Genomic DNA, 12263 nt, shown 5'->3' with positions numbered 1-12263 from the left:
AATTGACATATGTTGGATGGTCGACTCCACCCAACATCAAGAAGACCATTAACATGAATATGCAAAGAGGATATTAAATCTTAATATCAACGATCTACTACACACTAGGGTTCATCCATGTCTCCGAGAACTAAGGGATCTACTCACTCATGAAGGCAACACACGTCATACCGTCAAAGATGGGAAACATGAACGTATCACACATGTAATACACAAGTTATTCCTCTAGGGTTCTTGATATTACAATAGGAGAAAGCTGGATGGTGGTGTTGGAGCCTCTTCATCGGCCTCCTCTTTGCCGGTTCCTCCATCCGAGTTACTCGGTGGCTAGGGTTCCTGCTTTTGGATGAGTTTCTAATGTCTCTGTGCGTCTGATCCACGATCCGTCTTCATGGGGTGAATGTAGTTGATCGGGCTGCAGCGAAGGCACTCGTATGGAACGCCGTTTTTTGCTCTGGAGGCTCTGTGACGACTCCTTTGCCGAATTTGCTTCTCTCTTTTATGGCATGTGATTATAACTTTGATTGTGTGATTCCACTACCATTTTCTGAGATTTCTTGCATATAATAATATTTGGTCCAAAAAGCTTTATCTGAGGAAAACGACAAAAAGAAGTGTGTAAATGCGTTAAAATCCCACAAAGCCTACGGAGTAGGCACAAAAATATCAACAAAATAGTCACATAATTTGGACTCATTAGCCACCATAAGAGGAAGCGGAAGGGGAACCACCTTGTCCAAGGATGCGCAGGCGGTGCGACACCTCCCTCTTTCGGCCCCGCTCCGGTTCCACCCGTCAAGGCCGCGGGCGGGAGGAAGAATACCCCCTCCATCGGCCCGGCCGGTGCGCGGGCGAAGGCCCAAGGAAGAAGGCAACCATGATAAGAGGAAGGGCTCATCCTCCGCCTCCGGTCGGCCACGACATCCACATTCACGGTGACTCTGCTGGCCATGCCTGCAACGTGTTTGATGGAACAACCAGGAGGTATAAATTTCTTATTTTTTGCTTGGTTTGCTCCGATGATCTATGCTTTAGAAGTCTAGAACACTTGTTTGAGCTTTTCCCGTTATATTTTGTAGCCGAAGTGTGCCCTCCACATATACCGAGATGTTGGCCAAGAGCGAGGTGGATTTGAGTGCCCCCCTTGGTGATTTCTATGGGACTCACATTGATGTCGAGCCGGAGGTGGATCAAGAGAATGTCGGTGATAATGATGTGAAAGTGATCGATGAGGCTAACTATGATGCTAGGGTGGGGAGGACGGGAAACTACACGGAGACACATGATGTGTGCTTAGTTCAAGCATGGGATGCCATCTCTCCTGGAGCAATGGTCGGCAAGGATCAAAGCTATGGAAATTATTGGCAAAGGAGCAAAGACAAGTATCACCAAATGATGCCATTCCCTTCCAGCCAGACCTTGAAGTCACTCCAAGGCCGTTCGGACACCATCAAGAAAAATGTTGGGGAACGCGGTATTTCAAAAAAAATCCTACGATCACGCAAGATATATCTAGGAGATGCATAGCAATGAGAGGGGACAGTGTGTCCACGTACCCTCATAGACCGAAAGCAAAAGCGTTTAGTAACACGGTTGATGTAGTCGAACATCTTTGCGATCCAACCGAACCAAGCACCGAATGTACGACACCTCCGCGTTCAGCACACGTTCAGCTTGATGACGTCCCTCGATCTCTTGATCCAGTTCAGGACAAGGGAAAGTTCCGTCAGCACAATGGCGTGGCAACGGTGATGATGAAGTTACAGGCGCAGGGCTTTGCCTAAGCACTACGATGATATGACCGAGGTGTGTAACTGTGGAGGGGGCACTGCACACGGCTAAGAGAAGACTTGGTGTGCCTTTGGGGTGCCCCCTCCCACGTATATAAAGGGGGAGGAGAGGAGGCCGACCCTAGAGGGGGCACACCAAGGGGTGTGGGGAGTCCTACTAGGACTCCCTAGTCCAAGTAGGATTCCCCTCTCCTTTTTCCTTTTTCGGAATAGCAAAGAGGGAAAGAGAGGAGGAGTAGGAGAGGGAAAGGGGGGCGCCGCCCCCACCCCTTGTCCAATTCGGATTGGCAAGGGGGGCGCGTCACCTCCCTGGCCAGCCCTCTCTCCTCCACTAAGGCCCATGTGTGGCCCATTAACTTCCCGGGGGGTTCCGGTAACCCCCGGTACTCCGAAACTTATTTGATACTTCCCGAAACCATTCCGGTGTCCGAATATAACCTTCCAATATATGAATCTTCACCCCTCAACCATTTCGAGACTCCTCGTCATGTCCGTGATCTCATCCGGGACTCCGAACAAACTTCGGTCATCAAATCACATAACTCATAATACAAATCATCATCGAATGTTAAGCGTGCGGACCCTACGGGTTCGAGAACTATGTAGACATGACCGAGACACATCTCCAGTCAATAACCAATAACGGAACCTGGATGCTCATATTGGCTCCTACATATTCTATGAATATCTTTATCGGTCAAACCGCATAACAACATACATTGTTCCCTTTGTCATCGGTATGTTACTTGCCCGAGATTCGATCATCGGTATCATCATACCTAGTTCAATCTCGTTACCGGCAAGTCTCTTTACTCGTTCCGTAATGCATCATCCCGTGGCTAACTCATTAGACACATTGCTTGCAAGGCTCATAGTGATGTGCATTACCGAGAGGGCCCAGAGATACCTCTTTGATACACGGAGTGACAAATCTGTTGGGGAACGTAGTAACACTACAAAAAAAGACACATCCATGACATTTGGGGCCGAACGATTTTTTTGTCATACATATAACACTTCTATGTCGATAATTGTGACAAAACCCGGTATCATCATAGATGTGGTGGGATCCTACTTCTATGACAAAAAATCATGACAGAAAATGGGCTTTTCATCCTGGGCGGGCCGGAGATGCAGCTGCATGACATTCTTTGGGCCGTCCATGACGGAAAAAACTGTGGTAGAAGCGAGGGCGAGGAAAATTTTGGGGAGTTCCCGGTTACGGTGGGAGGTCGGGGCCGAGCGATGCGCGTTTCTCTCGTACACGTACGCGCGTGTGTGCGAGGCGTTGGCTCTAACTGAACCCGAGCGAGGCATTGGGCTCTAACTGAACCCAAGTGATTGCACTGCAGGCTACGCATTACTGAACCCGAGCGATCGATCGATGGCTGTTAACTGAACCCGATCGAGCGATTCCTTCGCTACTGCTGCTAACTAAAGCCGATCGATGGGATGAACAGTGAGCGTTGCGGGGGGGGGGGGGGTTGGATGAACAGTGAGCGGTGGCGTTGCCTTTGGATGAACATGACCCCGTGGTGTGGTGGAGGGCTGGATAAATAGTAGACGATGGAGGGGTGCCCGTGGAGGGGTGGATGAACAGGACCCCGTGGTGTGGAGGGCTGGATGAGCAGTAGACGGTGGAGGGTTGGTTGAATAGGACCCCGTGGTGTGGAGGGCTGGATGAACAGTAGATGGTGGAGGGGTGCCTGTGGAGGGGTGGTTGAACAGGACCCCATGGTGTGGAGGGCTGGATGAACAGTAGACGGTGGAGGGGTGCCCGTGGAGGGGTGGTTGAACAGGACCCCATGGTGTGGAGGGTTGGGTGAACAATAGACGGTGGAGGGGTGGTTGAACAGTAGCCGGTGGAGTAGCGCGCGGTGGAGGCTAGATGAACAGGAGCCCGTGGAGGCTGGATGAACAGGAGCTCGTGGAGGTTGGAGGAGGTCGACGGTGGAGATGAACAGTATCTCGTGGAGTCCCGTTTTGCGGTACACCACACCCCTCCTGATGAATAGGACCCCCGTTTCGACCGTAGCGCTCCAAGACAAGTATGTTTCCTCCGTTTTGCGGTACACCACACCCCTCCCGATCAACAAAACCCCCGTTTCAACCGTAGGAGGTCCGTTTCCTCCGTTTTGCGGTACGCCAGACCCCTCCCGATGAACAGGATCCCGTTTCGAACGTGGCCGGTCGAACACAAGGCCGTTTTCTCCGTTTTGCGGTACGCCAGGCCTCGTTTCCATCGCCTATTCCATCCAAGCCCTCCCGATGAACACGACCACACATTCCGTTTCAACCCAGCCGGTTGGCTCCCACGCGTTCCGTTGCCTCCCCATGAACACGACGCATTCCGTTGCCTCCCCATGAACACGACGACGATGTTGTTTCTCCCTTCCGACCCATCCATGTACACAAGCCCTGGCCGTACGTATGTGCGAGTAGGCGTTCAAGACCCCGCCCGTATGTACACATACGTGGCCGTATTTTCTTTCTTGCACCCTGGCCGCTGTACGTACGTGTACATGCTACGTGCACGCCTCTACTACGACACGTGCGCGCCTCTACATCGACCAGTATGTACGTACATGTTCGCGACCAGAATGACAACGCTACGTACGCTTCGACCAGGTGGGTCCCGACTGTCAGGAACTTCCTTGCCTGCGAAGATGTAGCTGGTGGGTCCCAACAGTCAGGGGGCGAATCGTTTTCTTTTTGCCCGGACGCACTTCCTTGCGTGCGAAGATGTAGCTGGTGGGTCCCAGCAGTCAGGGGGAAATGTTTTTTTCGCAAAATACAGTGGCCCGTCCGGTGGGTCCTAGCTATCAGGGGGAGGAATCATTATTTTCCGCGTAATAAGGAGGCACTTCCTTGATGCGGCCGTGGACCCAGCTGTCAGCCTCTCCACGTACAGTCCACGTCCGATGGAAGTCGTTCCTTGACCACGTTGACCACGCCGCGTCGAGAGCACCAGGGCGGTGGACGACGGCGAGGCCTAGGAAGGGGACGACACAGAGGCAGGGAAGACTCGACAGTTGTTTCTCACGCGGAGGGGAGTACGACTGTACGAGGGTTTACTGGTTCGTCTGCCGTCGCCGGAGAATAACAGCAGGTGTGGATGAGTAGAGGGATGGCTAGGCCAGCGATGGGAGTACGGTCGGGCGGTGAGGCCTGCGCGGCACCACAGCCGGCCGCGAGGAGGAGGGAGCAGGCAGTCCCGCCGGCGCTTATTTGAGCAGCTGGAGCAGGAAGAGCAGAGATTGAAGAAGCACGACGGCCGTTGGATGGACATCCAACAGTCAGTGCTTGTGCGTCAACTTTTTTTTAGGAAAGCCTCAAATCTGTGGAAAACAACATACAACTCATCTGCCATTATTTCTAATAATTTACAACCCATTTGCTAATTCTTAAGGTTTTTTTTGGAGCCCATATTCTTTTTGTTAGCATTACAGCCCATATTATGGCAACGGTTAAAAAATTATACGAAATTTTGCATATTTTGATGCGGTCCAAACTGTTTTTAATCCCGAAATTTCGTCTCACATTCAAACTGATTTTAAAAATAAATGTATATCAATATAAAATCCAACAAATTCTCCACGCATAAAAATTAATGTAATTTAAAATCTTGAAATGAAAAAAGATATTTGAAACTAATTGCCGGTTTGATGTGTTTTAAAAATGTACAACCCATTTCTCATTACTGATGGGCCATTTTCTCGGCCAGCCGAATGAAAGCTCTCCTCGTCTTGAAAGATTTGCAGCCCAACAGGCGTGACAAAGCGACTTACTTGGCAAATCACAAAAAAACTGGGTTGTGACCGTGGACCCAGTTGTCAGCCTCTCCACGTACAGTACTCTTCCGATGGAAGTCGTTCCTTGACCATGTTGACCACGCCGCGCGGAGAGCACCATGGTGGTGGACGACACCGAGGCCTAGGAAGGGGACGACGCGACAGTGGAAGCCCGCGCGGAGAGGACTACGAGGGTTCACTGCTTCGGCTGCGGTGTGAGGCTGACGTCGCCGCAGGGCCTGGCCAGCGGTGGGAATAGTAGGGGCCGGTGAGGCCTCTGCGGCAGCACAGCTGGCCACGGGAGGCAGGAGCATGCGGCACGACCGGTGCTGCTTCGGGCGGCTGGAGCAAGAAGACCGGAGGTTGAAGAAGCACTATGGCCATTGGATGGACATCGTACGGTCACTGGAGCTAGAATCGTTCATATTGACTAAGTTGACAAAACCCTTCATCCCCGTCAACTTAGTAGGCCCACAAGTCAGCCTCCCAGCAAGGTGGGTCCCAGCTAGCCGGGGGAGTATTCATTTTTTTGTGCGTAATAAGGAGGCACTTCCGGTGGGTCCGAGCTGACAGCGGGGGGAACGTTTTTTTCACGAAATACGGTGACCCGTCCGGTGGGTCCCAGCACTCAGGGGGAAACAATTTTTTTTCACAAAATACTGGTGGCCCGTCCGGTGCGTCCCTGCTGTCAGGTGGAGGAATCATTATTTTTCGCGTAATAAGGATGCACTTCCTTGCTGCCGCCGTGGACCCAGCTGTCAGCCTCTCCACGTACAGTCCACGTCCGATGGAAGTCGTTCCTTGACCACGTTAACCACGCCACGCCGAGAGCACTAGGGCAGTGGACGATGGCGAGGCCTAGGAAGGGGACGACGCGGAACCGGTGAAGACGCGGCACTGGATGCCCACGCAGAGAGGAGTATGAGGGTTCAATCGTTCGACTGTGGTGTGAGGCTGCCATCGCCGCAGGGCCTGGCCAGCGGTGGGAATAGTAGGGGCGGTGAGGCCTCTGCGGCAGCACAACCAGACATGGGAGGCAGGAGCAGGCGGCACGACCGGCGCTGCTTTGGGCGGCTGGAGCAAGAAGACCAGAGGTTGAAGAAGTACTACAGCCGTTGGATGGACATCGTACGGTCACTGCAGCTAGAATCATTTATATTGACTAAGTTGACAAAGCCCTTGGTACGTCAACTTAGTAGGCCCACAGGTTAGCTTCCGAAACAGTGCGCGCCAGATGTCAGGGGGAGGAATCATTTTTTGGGCGGGTGAAGCTAGAATATCCGAGATTGAAGAAGAAGCACGACATCCGTTGGATGGACATCCAACGGCCACTGCTGCTAGAACCGTGTGTTGACTATAAGTTGACAAAGCCTTGCATACGCGTCAACTTTGTTTTTTTAGGGGACGTGTCAACTTAGTAAGGCCAGAAGTGTGTGGTAGAGAACTTATAACCCATTTGAGATTTGTAAGAATGTGTAGCCCATTTTTGAATTCTAATGGAATTTACTATAGCCCATTTACAGTTTGTTAAAAGTACAACCCATTTCAACCAACCGTTCAAAACAGAATTCAATAAAAATTTCCCACATTTTGATGGGATCCGAAATATTTATCCCAAAATTTCTAGTCAGATTAAATACAATTTCAATATAAATTTATATTACGTAAAAATCCAACGAAACATTGCGCTCGCAACAATTAATGAAATTAAAATTTTCAATATCCAAAAATAATATTTTATAAAGTAATCACGTGTTTGGTGCATTTTTTTATAGTTACTGCCTAGTTTTTATAACTACATCCCATTTATTATTTCTTAAAGCCCATTTTCTTGTTAAGCCTAATGTATCCCTCCTTGGAAAGATTTGCAGTCCAGCGAGGCGGAGAATAACAACTTGACCTTGCGTGGGTATTCCTAAAAAAAGTATAGCTGGGCTAGCCATTTTCAGCTTGAAAAAAGTTAATATCTGGCCTGGATATCTGACCTGGGCTAGACGGGCCACAGCCCGCCCAGTTAATACCTGCAGCGATGTTTCCGTTGTTGTTCAGAGGACAAAAATTAATATCTGGGCTAAACATCGAAAAACTCTGTAGTGCTCACACCTCAAAAACACAAATACTGCTCGAGCTGCTTGGTCCCAGCTATCGGCCGCTTCTTGTGCAATTCTCTCGTTTATTGACTACTACATAGGTTGACAATGGTGTGGGACCGTGATGTCAGGAAACCAGCGGGAAGCAAAATAAATTACTCCAGCGAGCGCTTCCACCTCTGCCTCGTTGTCTCCCGTGGAAACCCCTTTCCTCCATTTTTTTTGCTCGGGCAAGGACCAATGCATGCAGCACGTCCATGCGGTTATTAGGCAAGAAATAAAAGCACTTTGCATGCTATGAATTACGATGGCCTGCATGGGTAGCTAATAAGGCATCCTCTTAACTGATGTGATTAAATGTTGTGTTTAGAAGAGAGAAATATTCTTCTTTTCCACCAATCTGCTTGCACCTAGGTCGTGATGCACCTTCTAATACGACTTATTCACCTAGACGGAGGGAGTATAGTTTTATACATATACATATACAATAAGGAGGCACTTGCGTACGTGAGGCTATGGACCTGGTGGGTCCCCATTGTCATCCTCTCCAAGTAAAGTCATCTCTTCGCCCGCGCGCGCTTTCCGCCCGAAACAGTCAGCGCCGTCCGCCCCGCTTCCCGGTGCAGGCGATTGCTCCGCCTTAAAATGACACAAGTGCCGTCCGTCCGTCCATCTGCCGCCCACATTAATGATACGCGGTTGCCGAGGTGACTACTCTGGCGCCACATGTCCGTCCCTCCGCCCGCCCACCATTGCTATATAAACTGCTGCGCCGGCCATAGCCGCAGTCATCCGCATATGTTCCCTTTCTCCTGTCCACACCACTACTGCCCACCATGGCTTCCTCGCGCTCCAGCGCTCTTCAGGACGGGCAGACGACGGACCACAAGGAGATGGCAGCCATTGCTGCCGACCGGCTGGCCGGCAGGCAGACGGAGGACGACGACATCCCAATGGAGAACATGGTAGTCGACGATCCAGCGCCAACCCCCTCCTCCGCGCCATCCTCGCCGGTGCATTGCACCATGACCATCAGCGAGGCCCGTGCCCAATATATGGATAGTGTGAGGCAGATGCGTCAGGAGCAGTTCTGGGAGGCGCAGGCCGACGCCGCCTACAACCACCATCTCCTCCAGGAGCACTTGCAGGCGGAGGAGTAGATCGCCGTGGAGCGGGCGGAGCAGGAGGCGCTGCTCGACTCGTACCACTCCGCCCGCAAGGGCCGCCTCGAGTATTGGCGGTACCGCATGCAGGTGGCGGAGGCTGCGGCCGCCTACAAAGAGGCTGAAGGAGTCCTGGATTAGGGGGTGTTTGGATAGCCGAACTATACCTTCAGCCGGACTCCTGGATTATGAAGATATAAGATTGAAGACTCCGTCCCGTGTCTGGAAGGGTCTTTCCTTGGCGTGGAAGGCAAGCTTGGCGATACGGATGTTCAGATCTCCTACCATTGTAACCGACTCTATGTAACCCTAACCCTATCCGGTGTCTATATAAACCGGAGGGTTTTAGTCCGTAGGACAACATACACATCAACAATCATACCATAGGCTAGCTTCTAGGGTTTAGCCTCTCTGATCTCGTGGTAGATCTATTCTTGTACTACCCATATCATCAATATTAATCAAGCAGGACGTAGGGTTTTACCTCCATCGAGAGGGCCCGAACCTGGGTAAAACTTCGTGTCCCTTGCCTCCTGTTACCATCCGGCCTAGACGCACAGTTCGGGACCCCCTACCCGAGATCCGCCGGTTTTGACACCGACATTGGTGCTTTCATTAAGAGTTCCTCTGTGCCATCGCCGTCAGGCCCGATGGCTCCTACGATCATCAACGACGATGCAGTCTAGGGTGAGACCTTCCTCCCCGGACAGATCTTCTTTTTGGCGGCTTCGCACTGCGGGCCAATTCACTTGGCCATCTAGAGCAGATCGAAAGCTACGCCCCTGGCCGTCAGGTCAGATTCGGAAGTTTAAACTACACGACTGACATCCGTGGGGATTTGATCCTCGACGGATTCGAACCACTGCCGAACGCGCCGCACTGTTATGACGAGCATGATCTAGCTCTGCCGCCGAACAGTGCCCTGGAGGCCGCACCCGCATCGGCTCCGACCCCTAGTTCGGAGCCGACCGCGCCGATCGAGGATGGGCGGTTGGACGCCACCTCGGGGGCTGCAATCCAAACGGCGATTGAGCCGAACACCAGCCCCGTACTCTGCGAGGCTCATGACTCCAAGGAGCCGGACTCCTCTCCGGACTCCGAACCCTCCGCGCCCCTGCCAGTTGAATCCGATTGGGCGCCGATCATGGAGTTCACTACCGCAGACATCTTTCAGCACTCGCCTTTCGGCGATATCCTGAAGTCACTAAAGTCTCTCTCTTTATCAGGAGAGCCCTGGCCGGACTACGGTCAGCAAGGTTGGGGTACGGACGATGAAGAAATTCAAAACCCACCCACCACCCACTTTGTAGCCACTGTCGACGACTTAACCGACATGCTCGACTTCGACTCCGAAGACATCGACAGTATGGACGCCGATGAAGGAGATGATGAAGAACCAGCGCCTACTAGGCCCTTGAAAGCCACCTCGTCATATGACATATACATGGTGGACACCCCAAAAGAGGGAGAGGGCGATGGAACAGCAGAGGATGACCCCTCCAAGAAATAGCCCAAGCGCCGGCGTCAGCGGCGCCGCTCAAAATCCCACCAACAAAAAAACGGTGATTCTAGCACGGGAGATAATAATACTCCAGAGAGTGCCGAAGAAAACCCCCTCCAGCAAGGTTTAGCACAGGAGGATGGAGAAGCTAGCCCTCATGAGAGAGCGGTAGAAAGAGAGGTCGAGGACGATAATTATATGCCTCCCTCCGAAGACGAGGCAAGCCTCGACGATGCTGAATTCGTCGTGCCAGAGGATCCCATTGAGCAAAAGCGTTTCCAACGCAGGCTTATGGCCATGGCAAGAAGCCTCAAGAAAAAACAGCAACAGCTCAGAGCTGATCAAGATTTTCTAGTTGACAGATGGACTGAAGTCCTTGCGGCCGAAGAGCATAAACTCGAACTCCCCTCCAAGAGCTACTCAAAGCGCAGGTTGCTACCCCAATTAGAGGAGGAAGCACTTGATGCGTCCGACCGGCCACCTCGTGGCCGCAACAGAGAGGCCTCCCGGCCCTCCACTCAAGCCGCACCCTGTACCAAGGCACGGGAATATGCGCCGGACTTACGAGACATGTTGGAGGACAAGGCAAGGCAAACACGATCGATCTACGGATCGCGTGGGCATCCCACGGCTCGAGACAGTAACCGTCACGCCAGCCACAAATTCGGCAGGGCCGAACACCGTAGACAAAGCTCATTAGAGCTACGTCATGATATCGCCCAGTATAGAGGCGCCGCACACCCACTGTGCTTTACAGACAAAATAATGGATCATCAAATCCCCGAGGGTTTCAAACCCGTAAACATCGAATCATATGATGGCACAACAGACCCTGCGATATGGATCAAGGATTATCTCCTTCATATCCACATGGCCCGCGGCGATGATTTTCACGCCATCAAATACCTTCCACTCAAGCTTAAAGGACCAGCTCGGCATTGGCTCAACAGCTTGCCAACAGGATCAATCAGTTGTTGGGAGGACCTGGAGGCCGCATTCCTCGACAATTTCCAGGGCACTTATGTGCGACCCCCAGATGCCGATGACCTAAGTCACGTAATCCAGCAGCCAGAGGAATCGGCCAGACAATTCTGGACGCGGTTCCTAACAAAGAAAAATCAAATAGTCGACTGTCCGGACGTGAGGCCCTACCAGCCTTCAAACACAATATCCGTGATGAGTGGCTGGCCCGGCACCTCGGACAGGAAAAGCCGAAATCTATGGCAGCACTCACGACACTCATGACCCGCTTTTGCGCGGGAGAAGATAGCTGGCTTGCTTGTAGCAACAACATGACCAAGAACCCTGGTAGTTCGGACACCAGGGACATTAGTGGCAGGTAGCGTCGCAACAAGCAGAAGCGCCGCATTAACAGCGACAATGCTGAGGATACGACAGTCAATGCCGGATTCAGAGGCTCTAAATTCGGTCAGCGGAAAAAGCCATTCAAAAGGAATCCTAGGGGCCCGTCCAGCTTGGACCGAATACTCGACCGCCTGTGCCAAATACATGGCACCCCCGAAAAGTCAGCCAATCACAGCAACAGGGATTGTTGGGTGTTCAAGCAGGCATGCAAGTTAAGCGCTGATAATGAAGACAAGGGGCTGCATAGCAATGACGATGAGGAGCCCCAGCCACCGAACAACAGTGGACAAAAGGGTTTTCCCCCACAAGTGCGGACGGTGAACATGATATACGCAACCCATGTCCCCAAAAGGGAGCGGAAGCGTGCGTTAAGGGACGTATACGCGGTAGAGCCAGTCGCCCCAAAGTTCAACCCATGGTCCACCTGCCTGATCACCTTTGATCGAAAGGACCATCCCACTAGCATCCGTCATGGCGGATTCGCCGCATTGGTTCTAGACCCAGTTATTGACGGATTTCATCTCACTAGAGTCCTTATGGACGGCGGCAGCAGCCTGGACCTG

The sequence above is a fragment of the Triticum aestivum genome, chromosome 2A (assembly GCF_018294505.1).
Source record: "Triticum aestivum cultivar Chinese Spring chromosome 2A, IWGSC CS RefSeq v2.1, whole genome shotgun sequence".
Lineage (NCBI taxonomy): Eukaryota > Viridiplantae > Streptophyta > Magnoliopsida > Poales > Poaceae > Triticum > Triticum aestivum.
The sequence above is the reverse complement of the archived record's forward strand: the minus strand, read 5'-3'. Positions refer to the sequence as shown.